We start from the raw sequence: 14377 nt of genomic DNA, 5'->3' as shown, positions 1-14377 counted from the left end.
AAAATGGATTAAAATTAGCTATTGAAGCAGTAAAGAAATATATTTTATCATATAAAAAATTGGAATGTAATTTGTATGCGTGAAAACTTAATATTATTAATTTATATTTGTATTTTAAAGAGCAAAAATATCGTTCTTTATTTTTGTTTATGTTTCGGATTATTGCGTCAAATTATTAACTTTCATAAAAAAATAATTATGTAAAAAAATTGAAACCCCTCATAATATGCAGCCTGAGTGTCTTGCACACGTTGTACCGCCCTCATGATTGCCTCCATATAAAATTAAGAACTTATGTACATAAATTTATATTTTCTCTTAAACAAAAATCTTTCGAGTTAGGCTATGTTGGGGAACGAAAAATCGTAGCCTAACCTAACTCAGCCTAACTCAATTTCTTATAAAAACATATTTTTCCTGAAAATAATAGGTTTATATATGGGATTTAATGAAAATAAAGGATACGCTAAATTTCGCTGCTTTTATTGTATTGGCATAATGTTTTTGCCAAAAAATAGACCTTGTACACATTTAAGATATAGTTGTTAACTAGCTATATCCACAATTTCGTTTCAAAATGGTGGTTATTCAAAAAATAAAAAAAATTGTATTTTTGTTAGAAATCATTTTAGAAAAAAAAATAAGGAGAGTAAAAATGTTTTATATCAAAAATAAAACAAAATAAAAATTAAAAAAATATTTTTTTTACATTCTTGTCAATTATTTGTTTTTAAGACACGATCACTGCCGTTGTCTTAAACATTTTAGTTTTTTCTAAAATAAAATTTTTAAATAATTTATGCTTGGTCTACTAATCATGTCAGTTTTTTTTCTTTTTTTAAATGCAAATTGCGACCCCTCTTATAATATAGAGCCTGTGTGCCTTGCTTTAATAATGGGACATCGCTTTAAATGGTGTATATAGTGCATTCAAGATGTCATCGCTTATCGTCGTTGTGTTGAAAATATGCACCTTAAGCACTTTGTATGAGGATTAAACCATATATTTTGGTGTCCAGGTATTAAAATGCTTACTTAATTAAAGCCCAGCTAGGATTGCAGAAGTCGCTACTTCTTTCTTCGCATCCTCTGGTCCAGCTCAATGTCTAAAGCTTTCAGATGTACCTACAATAAAACATTATTTAAATTTTGCACAACACATTAAACTTTATGTATTCAAAATAAACTCCCTGACACTAAACTCAAGACAAAAAAAAATTGTATAAAAATCCCCATTCTTAGTGCTGCGCTTTTGTAGCTCTAAAATTACTTTTTACTTCAACTTCATACAAGCTTAAAAATTAAAATTAGTCTAAATTACGATCATTGTGGACGTCAACTGAGGTCTGAGTTTCGTTCAATCAGACGTAAAACTCGTCACAAGAATGTGACAGCGTCTCTCCGGCGTCAACTAGCCATTTTCATTACCGGATTTACAGCCCGTGCTCACAAGAATGGGTCTACTCGTCGAAAAGAGCAATGGTAGAACGGTAGTAGATCTGGCGTCGCATTTTTACGTCGCCGTTTTACATGAAATTTCCGGCGTCGTCTTTTACGACGTAGTTACATTGGGAAAATCGGCGCACGTCCGAGCCACCTTATATACACGAAATGTTTTAGAAGCCACCCTCGACAAAAAAAATAGCACTCCCTTCTCCCAAAGATGCCTTCTCCTTTCACTCCTTGTTCGTTCCCGTTCATCTCTGGCAGTCGAGAGGAGGAGGGAGCGAGGGAGAACCTGCCAAGTGCGCGCATCCAATTTTCCTAATGGGCGAATTAACATAATGGTTCCGACTCAATTTGATCAATGGGTGTATCAATTTAATTCTTATTTGTGTCGAATTTGCTTAACTTGTTTTAGGGGAGTGGGTGCAAAGAGGTTTTTATGGTATATATATGCATAAAATATAAAAACACATACTTTATACTCAACCTTTGGAGCAATAAACATGATAAACATTCTTGGAATTCATGTATTTTTATAAAAACACAAAAATAATTGAATAATGCAAATATATTTTATATTAACTGCCTGAATTTTAATTTAAAATCAACAGTACGTGTAAGATAAAAATATAAAAGATATTTGAAAAATAAGGATACAAAGCTAAAAGTGGTTTTTTAAAGGCGTTCTATTTTTATATTAACTTATAATACTTTTTAACATAGATTGGTTAGTCTGGAATTGACTTAATTTTTTGCGTTTGCTCTTTATATTTTTATCCAACGCCCACGAAGACTTTCCGAAAGACTAATACTAAGATAATCGTTTCACAAAGAAGAGTAGACACTTCTTGACATTGTTCATAAAGTTCGTCGTACGCTTATCAAAACTCATTTCAGTGATAGTAGATAGATTTTCACTCCTTTTATCATAATGAAAGTAACTTATTTATGCTTTTATCTACATTAATAATTGTTAATAGCAAAGCAAGTAGTCGATGAATATTAGCAGCAATTTCTCCCACATGTCGTATAAAATACGTCTATTTTATAAACACACTAGAAGCGACTGAGATTTGGTAAGCCCTATAAATTTACACGCAATCTTAAAAGATCAGGAGTATAAAAAACATGCACAAGCTGTACTTGAAATACTAAGTTTGAAATGCTAAAAACGAAAGTTCAAAAAACTTAACTAAACATATTAATTTCTTATTTTTTGCTGACATGAACTATCGCTTAAATAGCAATTAAAATACAAAGATTAATAAAATCCCTTTTAAATTAACGAGCAATAAAAATTATATTAGATTTTCAGGCTCGTTTTTAATTAATGGCAATAAAAAATATTTCTGGCATTCAAGTAGATTAAAGATATTAAATTGTATTATTATATTAAATATTATTTCTTAGTATTCCTTAAAAATATCCATATTTCAAGTATCGCTTCTTTAAAACTATACATATGTATATTATATTCTTTGAAATATAAAGCTTATGTGAAAGATTTAATGCGAAGGTTTTTAAATATTGCAATCGAGATTAATGTATGATAGAGGAAATAAAGTATTACATAACTCAAACTTTTGAGACATTCATACATTCTAACTGAGGTACACAAGCATATGTCAAGAGTGCGTCTGCATTTTTTCCATCTAGTCAATGTTGTGCAACCACCTGCAAAACAATTTTTACCTTTCATTTAAGATAAAAAAATCGGTTTGTTCCGGTGATGTATACTCAGTGTACACGTAAAAATGTGTCACAAAAAATATGATTTAAACAAGAAAAAAACAGTAATATTTAAAAAAAATATTATTAATTTAGTCAAAGTTGTAATAATTACTGTAATATAAATTAGGTGAGTAAAGAATAAATACATAAAAATTAGATAGATCAAATATTTAATTACGAAAATAATATTTAAAACCCCTGTAAGCAAACATTAATCTCGTACGAAGCAAAAATTGTAAATTGATACCTGATTTTGGTGACGAAATATTTATTTTAGTTACCTTTGATAATCACTTATATACTGTTTTTTTTTCATATAATAATTAAATATGTAAATATATTGTTAAAATATACATTGGATTAGAATATATATTTTTAAATATTCTCATAATAAGATGATATGTACATTCTGTGTACATCACAGATTAAGTCACTAATAAAAACACATTTTTTTGTAAATATGCGGTTTAAATTTATATTAACTTATGTTATAGTATATGAATATTTTATTTTTTTAGCTTAAGACAATCATTATATATGTATATGTAAAGCAAATACATATATTAAATAATTTTTAAAATGCTGGTAGTCATTTGAAAAAGTTTATACGTTTAAGCTTTTCTACTATCTATTTAAATTATAATTAAAAATAATATCCTTATACAGTTTGTTCTTATCTAAATAGTCAGGCACACGTGTGGCGAATTGCAACCAAAATTACAGAATTAACCTCATAGGATTTAAACTAGCTGCGGTACCTCACGATAGTGAAAGACCGACAGCTGGTAGTTTTGAATGCATCCAAGAATTTTATTCGACTTTTATTGTGTTTTTTAATTATAAAAAACTGTTGTGTCATCATATTTACGTAAAACAGTTATGTAAAGCCTTTATAACGTTAAAGTAAATTAATGAAATGTATCGCCAAGGACGTGACAATTATACGTCTGCCGTTGCGTTTAATGAATAAAAGATGACCAATTATTGCTTGTCTAAATTGAATTTTCACGTTACGGTCATGGTGGGTTTTTGTCATTTTTTTACGTAACAGAATATGCCACGTTAAACCAATTTAAATACGAAAATAAATGTATATTAAAATAAAGAACTCGCGTTTTATGCAATGAAATAGACGACAAATTAATTTACCAATTCACTCATAAACATAATAAAAAACGTGACGATATAATATTGAAAATAATGGCTTACTTTGATTTGGAAATTAACGAGTTTGTATGAATAATGCGTATTTTTCAGAAATTTGTAAACAAGTTTATTATTTTTCTTAGCTGTTAAAAAGCGAAGGGCTGTTTTTCATTGCTGGAAAAGCAATGAAATTCAATACACATTGAGAGTCTTTCTGTGAAAATAATAAACATATTTAACAGTAAAATTTGTATATAATACATATTTTATTGCATAATGTTTTTCTCAATACTCAATAGGAAAAAAATAATTAGGCACGTGTTGGAAAATAAATAAAACACAGGTGGTAATAATGTTACATTTTTTTTGTTTGTCGTATACATTAAGAATATATACATCAAAAAATATTATATGCAATATAATAAGTAATATCTGTAAATATATATATATATATATATATATATATATATATATATATATATATATATATATATATATATATATGTATAAATATTTTTCGTCAAATTCTAAGAATATTTTAATTAAAGCAATACAGTTTCGTTCAGCTTGTTCTTTTGGTGCAATTCACATTTTTTTTAATTATCGGAGCAACGAAACATTTTGCCCTTTTCTATCTGACAGCAAACCTCCCAGAGGATCTGTATAAATTTGCATGTCACCTCCCACTATCTCGGCATAATCTGCGTGCTTTATACTATACAAAAAAATGCAGATATCCTACATAAGTATATTTAAATATGAGCAAACCCCTTTTCACCCCTGAAATGTCCCAAGGGTAAACTGCGGAGCTCGTTTCATGGTCCAGGTTATTGTTTGCTCCAGATCTAAAATATACAAAACTTGGGTTTATTTTTGCACATACGATAAAATTAAGCAGCAGTACGTGCTTTAATTACGTGAATATTTATAAAATGTTTTTAAAATACAGGTTGATCTACTTTTTTAATTTTTAAGTTACAAAAGTCAATAAAAAAATATTAGAGTTGTATAAAGAATTAAATAAAACACACCAATTTATTAGTGATTTTGGTTTTGTATTTAATAAACTAATGACGAAATTTTTTTGCTTGTTTTATAGTGAGAGACCGAATTACTAATAAATATAAATAGTAATATATGCGCCAGTTGTTTTAAAAACATATTACTAGATAAATATTTGCTTTGCAAATTTTTTATAATTATTAAAAGATATTTTTTTTAAATATAAAATTTGTAGTAGGTTACCCTGTGTGTATTGTATATTATTCACGTTTTGATGGTGTCCAGATATCTATATTATAGTAGGGAAGGACTCTCTTTGTTCAGGTGGTAACCGTTGAAAAGAGGTTCAAGATAAGTTGGATAAAAAAATTTGCCCCTCTTTCAATAGTCAAGTTTTGCCGCGTTGGGATACCGTAAAGCGATACATAAAATTTTACGAGTTTCTCGGTTTATTTATATTATTTCCTCGTATGTGAATTTTTCAGGTATATGGTTTGTATTTTAAAAATATTTTTTTAATATAGTTAAAGTCTACGGTTATCCTATAATTTTATTTTATTAGTGTGTGATCTTTTACATATAATACAAATAAAAAAAAAATTATTACATAAAAAAATACTTGTAATTACAAATTTTCTAGTTAACAATGCGATTAAAATCACTCTTATTAAATGACAATTATAAATTTATTTATTTAATATAGATATTTTATTGTCATAGTATAATGGGATAAACACAATTATTATCAACTATTAAATAGTGGAACCATATATTTTATTAATTTGTAATTATTATTATATACAGTTTGCTATAAATATAACCACATAAAAGTACTTTTTAGGCAAATTCAATAATGTTTACAAGTCAAAGCATAACCTTTCCCTGGATGAGATAATAATTCCATTGTTAGGTAGATTTATTTTTCGGGTATTCAGTCCTCAATCAAATATGGAATGTTGAATAGAATTAGATACTGGTTATATTTTTAATTTCAAAGTATACACCAGAAATACAGGAAGATTAGTGAAGAAAGATGAAAGTATTTATGCTGATAATTTTCTAAATAGCGTTTTACTCGCAAAATATTAATTTTCACGGAAAACAGGACTTTGTGGAACAATCCGAAAAAATCTCAAAAATATAAAATTAAGGCCCCTGCAGATGAAACATTGCAGAAAAGGTAAAACGCTTACCCAAATTTAGTAAACGAAATAGCAAAATGATACATACTTTTCACAACAGTCAGATGATAGACACGGGATAAAAACCAGAACGATCGGCCTTACAATATATAAGCCTCAATGTAAAATGTACTGTGATAAATATATGCAATGTGTTGATAGCGACGATCAATACCTAGTTACCAAATATTTTGAAAAACAAAACAAATAAACAAAAATGGTTGTTATGGTGTTTATTTCAATGTGCATTGTTTAATTCGTTTCGTGTCTATCAAAATTTGAATCGTAACTGAAAAATTAAATACGAAAGTTTACTAAAAGATGGATGCAGAATTCAGTGCAAACTATCGATTCTAAAGACTAGTTTCTACCATAACTTGCCGTGCTGTCGATCTATCAGAAAGGCTTTCAGATTAGCTGAAAATCATGAGCTAGTAAAAATAAAAAGTGAGGAAAAATATGTGAGAAGAAAATATTTTTATACGTATCAAAAATGTTAATAATAAAAATAAATATAAATTAGGTTATAGTGCGGTTTATAAATATAATGATGAAAATAAACGTGTCCGTGACAGTTGTAAGCAGAAAAAAGACTACCAAAAAATTTGGTGAGTGCAAATTATATTTTAAAGTCCATGAATTTCACTAACGGTGAATGTATAGCATGTGTTTTCGCACTCGAAGTGGGCTAGGTACTGTCGGAAAGTGGCGGCTGTTGCGAAAATCTCGTGAAAATTTTCAAGATTTCCTTGCGCTCATTGTTCAGTAGTGGAGGTCGCAGCGAGCTGTTGACTCAGTTCGAGGGTCCTTGACAGTTTGCCACTGAGACGCTTCATTTGCTGGCTTGTGACTTGCCGATGTTACAACATACCTTAAATATCTGTGAAATTTTAAAGCAACGTTTTAATAAACAGTTCAGTTTTTAACTGCTTAACCCAGCTATAAAAATTTTAAGTTATTATTCTTTAGGAATATATAATTAAGACATACTAAGCGGTGTAAAATAAGATCCTTAAATATTTCGTTAACTTTGTCTAAAAGACAATAATTCAACATTAAAATTTCTTATTTGTACTTATTAAATCATTATTAAGTACAAAAACGCTAACAAACCGAAATTATATGATCCTTATCGGATGAATTTTAGCGGTTTTCCAAATTGTTAAGAAGTACCCAAAATCACAGATTAAGTTTACCTATATTTTCCTAATCTCACGGATTGTGATGATAAAATTGAACTAAATCGTACATACATTGGGTAATAAAATAATCTGTTTTAATAAGCTACTTCAGCTCATAGGTAGTATCGAATTTATAATAAAAATTGTTAATAATGATACACTACAATATAATCAGTCAGTAAATTTGTGAAATTAATTTTATTAATTATAAACTATATACAACCCTAAAAACTATGAAGTTTTCGGGATCACTGAAATAAATACTGACACTTGGAAAGCCGCTCAAGTGTAAGGTAATCCTCCATCGGAATAATGGATGAAAAGACAAGAAAAATAAACTTTCAAAAACGACTGATATTGGTGTTGAATTTATAATTTTCGGGGTCACTCTGGAAGTCGTTCAAGTCCAAATTAATCCCTAATCGGTATGGGTAATGGGAAAGGGTGAAAAATAAACTGTCAAAAATTACCAAGATTAGTGTCGAATCAATAGTTAATAGTCTAGATGACATTTGAATACAACTTTTTTTATTCCTTATCATGACTAATACAATATTAGAATAAAACCAATAAATGCTTGGGTGCTGTTTTTTTATAAAACGACATTGAGTTTAATAAATAATAGGTTTAAATATGAAATTTAACGAAAATTAAGGATTTTATTATATAAACATAATTTTTATTTTGTTTAAAATGGATTTAAATAATATATAGATATTCGTTTAGATATGCTTAATGGAATCTAGTTGGAGTTTTGTTAGAATATATTTATAAATGTATGTTGCGACAGATAATAAATGGCGTTTTGTTTTCTCCACGCGGTGGTGGAGAAGCTGGCGGATGGATCATGTCAGTGGATGATCCTTAGAGTTCTGCAGCGAGTGTCAGGAGGCAGTTTATTTTGCTGCGATGATTGTGGTCGGGAGTTTCAGGTCGTATCGTCGCGTTAGACGGGGTGAATCTGCTGGTCTCTTTAAGTGGCTGTAGGTGACTTGTGACTGCTCTCTCCTTATCGGAGTCCGGGCTATAATATCCAGCGACCATCCAGTCAAACGATGCAGTTGCTTCTTAGAACGGCGAAATATGTATACGCCTTTAGAGAGCGACGTTCGCTTGATGGGCATTGCCCAAGGTCGTATTGCATTGCAACGGGAATGTGTCGATCCGGTGATTTATTATATTCGTGACGTATTCTTTCGAATCCTTCTTTGTTGCGAAACGGAAGAATTCGTGTTATTTATAGGATTGTAACGAGGTCTGTGTGGTTATTGTGTTGTTTCCTTGTTGATGGTTGATCTTTTTCGTCAAAATAAATTAACACAAGTTATAAGACAAGACCTTTTCAAATGTTAATGTAAAAAATATTTTTTTTAACATTACTGTAATTTATTCAGTTTTTTGAAGACACGATAACTGCCACAGTTTAAAAAACTTATTTAAAAAACAAATCTTGTAAATATTTTTATCAAATTTGTTAGCTAGGTTGCGTTTTTTTGTATTTTTTGGAACATTAAATATTTAAAGTTGGTTAGGTTGAATTTTTTGTTTCATTTAAAATTAAAATGGGGAAATCTCCATAGTATGGAGTCTGGGTTTCTTGCACATGTTGCACCGCTCTTGTGCCTGCCTTGTGACTCCAACTCCAACTCTAACACAAACTAGGGCATCCAAATACCCATCCAAATTCATTACCCGGTTCAACGGGTATTGAATTTGAAGAAGAACCGGGTACCCGGTTTGGTTCCGGGTAATTTTTGTAAGCTATAAATAAACTACTTTTGTAAGTAGTTAGTAGTCCATTTTTTTTATATTTGAATCTATGATTAAATATGACGTGATATATTTAATTTTATTGTAATAATTGATATAATAAAAAAAAATAAGGTATTGAAATAAAATCAATATATTATGTAATTATTAATACTTTACTCAATCGAAATATTTTTACATTCTATCGGTAGGTTAGGTTAAGTGCTGTCCCTTTTTTTTGTCGTTCAAAGACGTTAGTCGCTTAAGAACGCCGATTTTGCTCTTCCATTTAATTTTAAATAATGAAAAAAAATATTTAAATGAAACCGACCGGATATCCGTCAAAAATTACTCGGTTTTCGGTTCCATGAAAAACATGGCGGGTACCCGGGTACCCGGTTTTGGTTCTACCCGGTTCGAATGCCCTAAACACCAACTCCACAACCCGGTTTTTATAGAAAAAATATTCTGTAATAAAATATTTATTATCAAAATAATAACAAATTGAGTCACCGTTAAAAAATAATCTTATACATTTAGAATATTGTACCCTTCAGGGAACAAATAAATTTTTTCAAGCATATATTTTTAAATCAAAATTTAGATAGTAGCCGCAAATGACTTGACATACACAGGGTTAATAAATTATCATTATAATTTATCTCATTAAGATAAAGTGTATTTATTCCTTGAAGTGATATATTAAAAAAAAAATATGTAAGCTAAAATTTTATTTGAAGCAACAATTTTTTTTATCTAAATTAGCATAAACGTTTGTTTCTAATATTTTCATTAGTGTAATGCAAATTATCAGGTTGTATCAAAGTGTTAAAGTGTAGTTTAGTGGTGCCCACCAATATAGACATAATGTTATTTTAATTCAGTAGCACGGGTCAACTAACGTTTATTGTATTTTTTGTCAAAATATTTATATTGTTATTGCATTAAAAAAATTACGGAAGAATATTAAGATTCAGCGATAGATTTAGTTTATCTAAACTTCAATGCAAACGAGCAACAATATACATACATTGAATGACAACAATTTTCAATCTCCATAATGCGTCGGGCGTGATAAAAGTTTTATCAATAACGCGTAACCGCCATCCGCCAGTAATAGGAAAACTTTTATCAATTTCGCGGGCGAAAAATCACGCGAGCCGATCGAACATAATTCGCCGCAGATTACATCTCAAAGAAGAGGAATGAAAAATAAATATTGTTTTTACTCATTGTAATATTAAGCAGGTAACTTATCGGTTGGTCGTGGTGTGGGGGGCAGACAATGCTGAAAATCGGCTAGGTAAGGAGCTTACAACGTACTTATAGTAAGACCCTGGCGTAGCAAAATCTACGGCTTGCTGCATATTTCACGTAAGAAGACAACGTAGAAATGCAAACTGACTCGACGAGTGAATTATGGCATATATTGCGGAGCGGTTATGACCCCTCCAGTGCGATCAATGATGAACACGGTGTCAAAGTTCTCATTTTAAAGGAAATAGAAGGGTGAACACAAGACGAGTATATTTTTAAAGGCAACAAATTATGTTAAAAATAAATTGTATGTTACGCTTAAAATTAAAAAATACTTTTATTAATATGATTATTTTGTTGCTAAATAATAATTAGATGCCAAACTATCATTAAAATTTTGTAATTTTTTATTTAAAAATATATATTAACACATGGTTTTAATTATGATTTTTTCAAAAACAATGTTTTTTTTGTTTATAAATTGATTCGATCGATCAAAGCTATGCATTGATTCTCGTGTTAGTTGTTAACGTCGGTCTCGGTCTGGTTGTCGATCGTCTCGAATCGTTTCATCGTTTCTTCCGATGCGTTTGATCGTCTCTGATCCTCTCGACTCGAATCACTTAATCGTTTGTCGATATGACAAAGTATCAATTTTTTTATACTCCTAATTCGAGTCGTATCCGGCGAATTATAGATATAGAAATTGGTTGACCAATTGCATCACATGCATATAACGTCCAATAATTACGGCCAAGCCTGTCAGTTACACAGATGAGTAAAATACATTTTTTTAAATTAAGTTCAAGTTTAAGGATATTACAAAACCTTTTGCAAATAAAGATTGAACTTTTCCGCCTCTAATATGTTTTAACCAGATAGCTTATAATGCTCGTTTTTAGCATACGGGTACTACAATCGAATAAAAAATCCAGCGCACAATATCGCCCGTCGAAGCGGCATTATCAAACAATAACCCTCGTAACGACCGCCATATAAAATATTATCCCACTCATTACTAACGGTCCCGCGTTATATTCAATGTGCGCTACCCCACACACGCTCCGACTTAAGCCCCGGTAATAGTTTTGGCAAACGCGGATATAAACCCGGCGAAATCCGGCGAAGGGCGCCGGGTCCAATTAATTCTGTAATTATCTCACGGTCCGAATTTGTCACGAGGATACGGGTCGCCCTGTACCGTTTGCATGTGAGAGATTGTGGGAATACATTGTTATATATCCACATTATATACTGACGATTTAAATCATTTCCCAAAGAAGACACTTAGTGACAATAAAATAAATAATAAAATAGAAAAAATATATTAATGGCAAGGATATGACTTAATAAACGGAAAAATAATAAAAAAATTGATGGTAAAATTCATCAGATTAAATCAGTAATTAATTTTTTCGACCCAATGGAAGGATGCTCAATTTTTTTTGAAACCAAAAAAATAACCAGACGATTATGTCAAAAATATTTGAAAATACTATTAAAAATAATTTAACATATTAATAGTAATAATTATATTTTATTCTATCTAAGATTTGGAATGTGGCCTTCATGTTTATTATCAATATTCTTGAGGTAATTTTTGAGTACAACCTAACAATTTTATAATAATACTTTAACTGTACTAAGGTAAAAAAAATCTATTCAATAATTCATCATGATATATTTATGTGGTATAACCGAATTTTAATTAAATACTATTTAAATTCTGATCCTTATATTATGATATATATTAGGAAAGTCTTTAAAAATTTTAATTTTTAAAACGTATACAAGTAACTTAACATAAAGCAAGGTCTATCGAAGTCAGTAACGAAAGCTAATAAGTATTATATTTAATAGAAGCGAGATAAAATGTAATCCTAAGCCACTGACAATTTCCAAAGCAAGTCTTGAAATCGAATTTTCCTTCGCTTTTAAGCTTTGACAGAAACCCAATTTCATTTCACAAAGCTCGATGCGCTCTTTAAACTTTTAAATCCATCATAACCGATTCATACCATTTTTTTTATCCCACCACGCGCGAAATCGAAACTTTCCCGTTCAATTCGCGGATTAAATTGAAACCATTAATTTCACACCGACCCTTATATTTCACGTATTTTTTTATGCTTTTTCACACACAAGAATATATGATTTTTACAGCACATAATACAGTCATTGATTCTATTGAAATAAACACTGTGATTTACGGCTTTATTGATAGTCGGTTTTGCTATATAATACTTGCAAAATGATACTCGTTAGTTTTAACCACGTCCGCGTTTTTATTCCTAAGCCAAAGTGCTGAGTCAAAAGTCTATACAAATAATTTTTCATTCGAAGCACACGTATTATACATACACAACGGTTAATCTAAAAATATCAGTCTTTATATTAAAATCTGTTTAAATCCATTATTTTTTAATTAGCTGATTTTAAATATCACTTATATCTCGCTAGTCAATATAATTTTAATATTTAATGAAAATAGATGTTCAAGTTATTATATATCACATTCTTTCATTTTATAAATCTTGAAATACAAAATAGAATGCTTTGTGTTAACTGACACAAAGTAAACGCGCGAATAGTTATCGTAAAGGCAAGTTTAGGAAGTCAGATTTATGAAATTTGCATAATTTGAGGTTTGAGAACCAACAGCTTTTTTATACGAAATGCTTTGAGCGATTTTTTAGGCTTTTCAATATGCATGATTCAGCAATAAAAATATTGTATATTGAAAATTTACATGTTTTTGTACAATATAACAAAACCTTGTATCAAAGTTGTTAGCTTTAAAAAATATTTTTTTCATTAAAAAATACAGTAAAAATATCATAATTTTCATTACTAAAATTTATAAGCTTATTTAAGATTTACGAAAAAAATTATTTTACCTGCCATATATTTTAATGCGGGGGCTTAAACAGTAAATTGTATTCTAAATACACGTGATTTTCATTCGAAAAATTAAAATTAAGAATATCAGGAAGTTCTCTGTTCTATCTTAAGACCTTTAAAAAAACCTCAAAATTTGAGATTTAGTTTTTCTTTTTAATCTCTAATCCATAAAATAAGTTTATATATAAAAAAATTGGAACACACTGTTGTTTTTATTAAAACTATCAATACCAGAAAAATTTGTAAACATTTTTTTTGCTTTAAGAAAGCTAAGATATTATGTATTATATTTTTTTATATAAGGTACCATTTTAAACTTTTCTTTAAAATATAACAGGGAGTCTTAAAAACCGTTAATATTTAAAATATATATTTATATATCCCTGATGAGATTTTTAAAGTTGATTTTCATGAAAATTAGCATCTCGAATAAATATAATAAGATTGATCTATTTTCTTGTTTTAAAATGGTAGCTATTAAAATCATTTCAAAGTCGTAGCTATTAAAATCATTTCAAATTTGCTATAAAGCTGATCTATTTTTATTTATCAACTGTATTTATTTTTTCTAAATACTTTTTTTTATAAATTTAAGATTACAAAATATTCTATATATTTAAATTAAGTACAAATTGTTGCTTTATAAGTGAAAATTATAAAAATAAAATATGAATAAGTGTATGAAAAAAATAAAAATACTAAAAAAATAAAAAAATATATATATATATATATATATATATATATATATATATATATATATATATATATATATATATATATATA

At 28.9% G+C, this 14377-nt stretch overlaps 1 protein-coding gene across 2 annotated transcripts in view; it reads left to right on the top strand.

Moving 5' to 3' along the window:
• Nrx-1 (Neurexin 1) overlaps positions 1 to 14377 on the top strand; it is a 209084-nt gene that overhangs the window by 154468 nt on the left and 40239 nt on the right. The gene's annotated exons all lie outside the window — the stretch shown is intronic.

This window comes from Plectrocnemia conspersa, unplaced genomic scaffold, assembly GCF_051122295.1.
Source record: "Plectrocnemia conspersa isolate PC_06_02 unplaced genomic scaffold, ASM5112229v1 ptg000008l, whole genome shotgun sequence".
NCBI classification, from domain to species: Eukaryota; Metazoa; Arthropoda; class Insecta; order Trichoptera; family Polycentropodidae; genus Plectrocnemia; species Plectrocnemia conspersa.
Note: the sequence above shows the minus strand (reverse complement) of the source record. Positions and strands in the feature narration are given on the sequence as shown.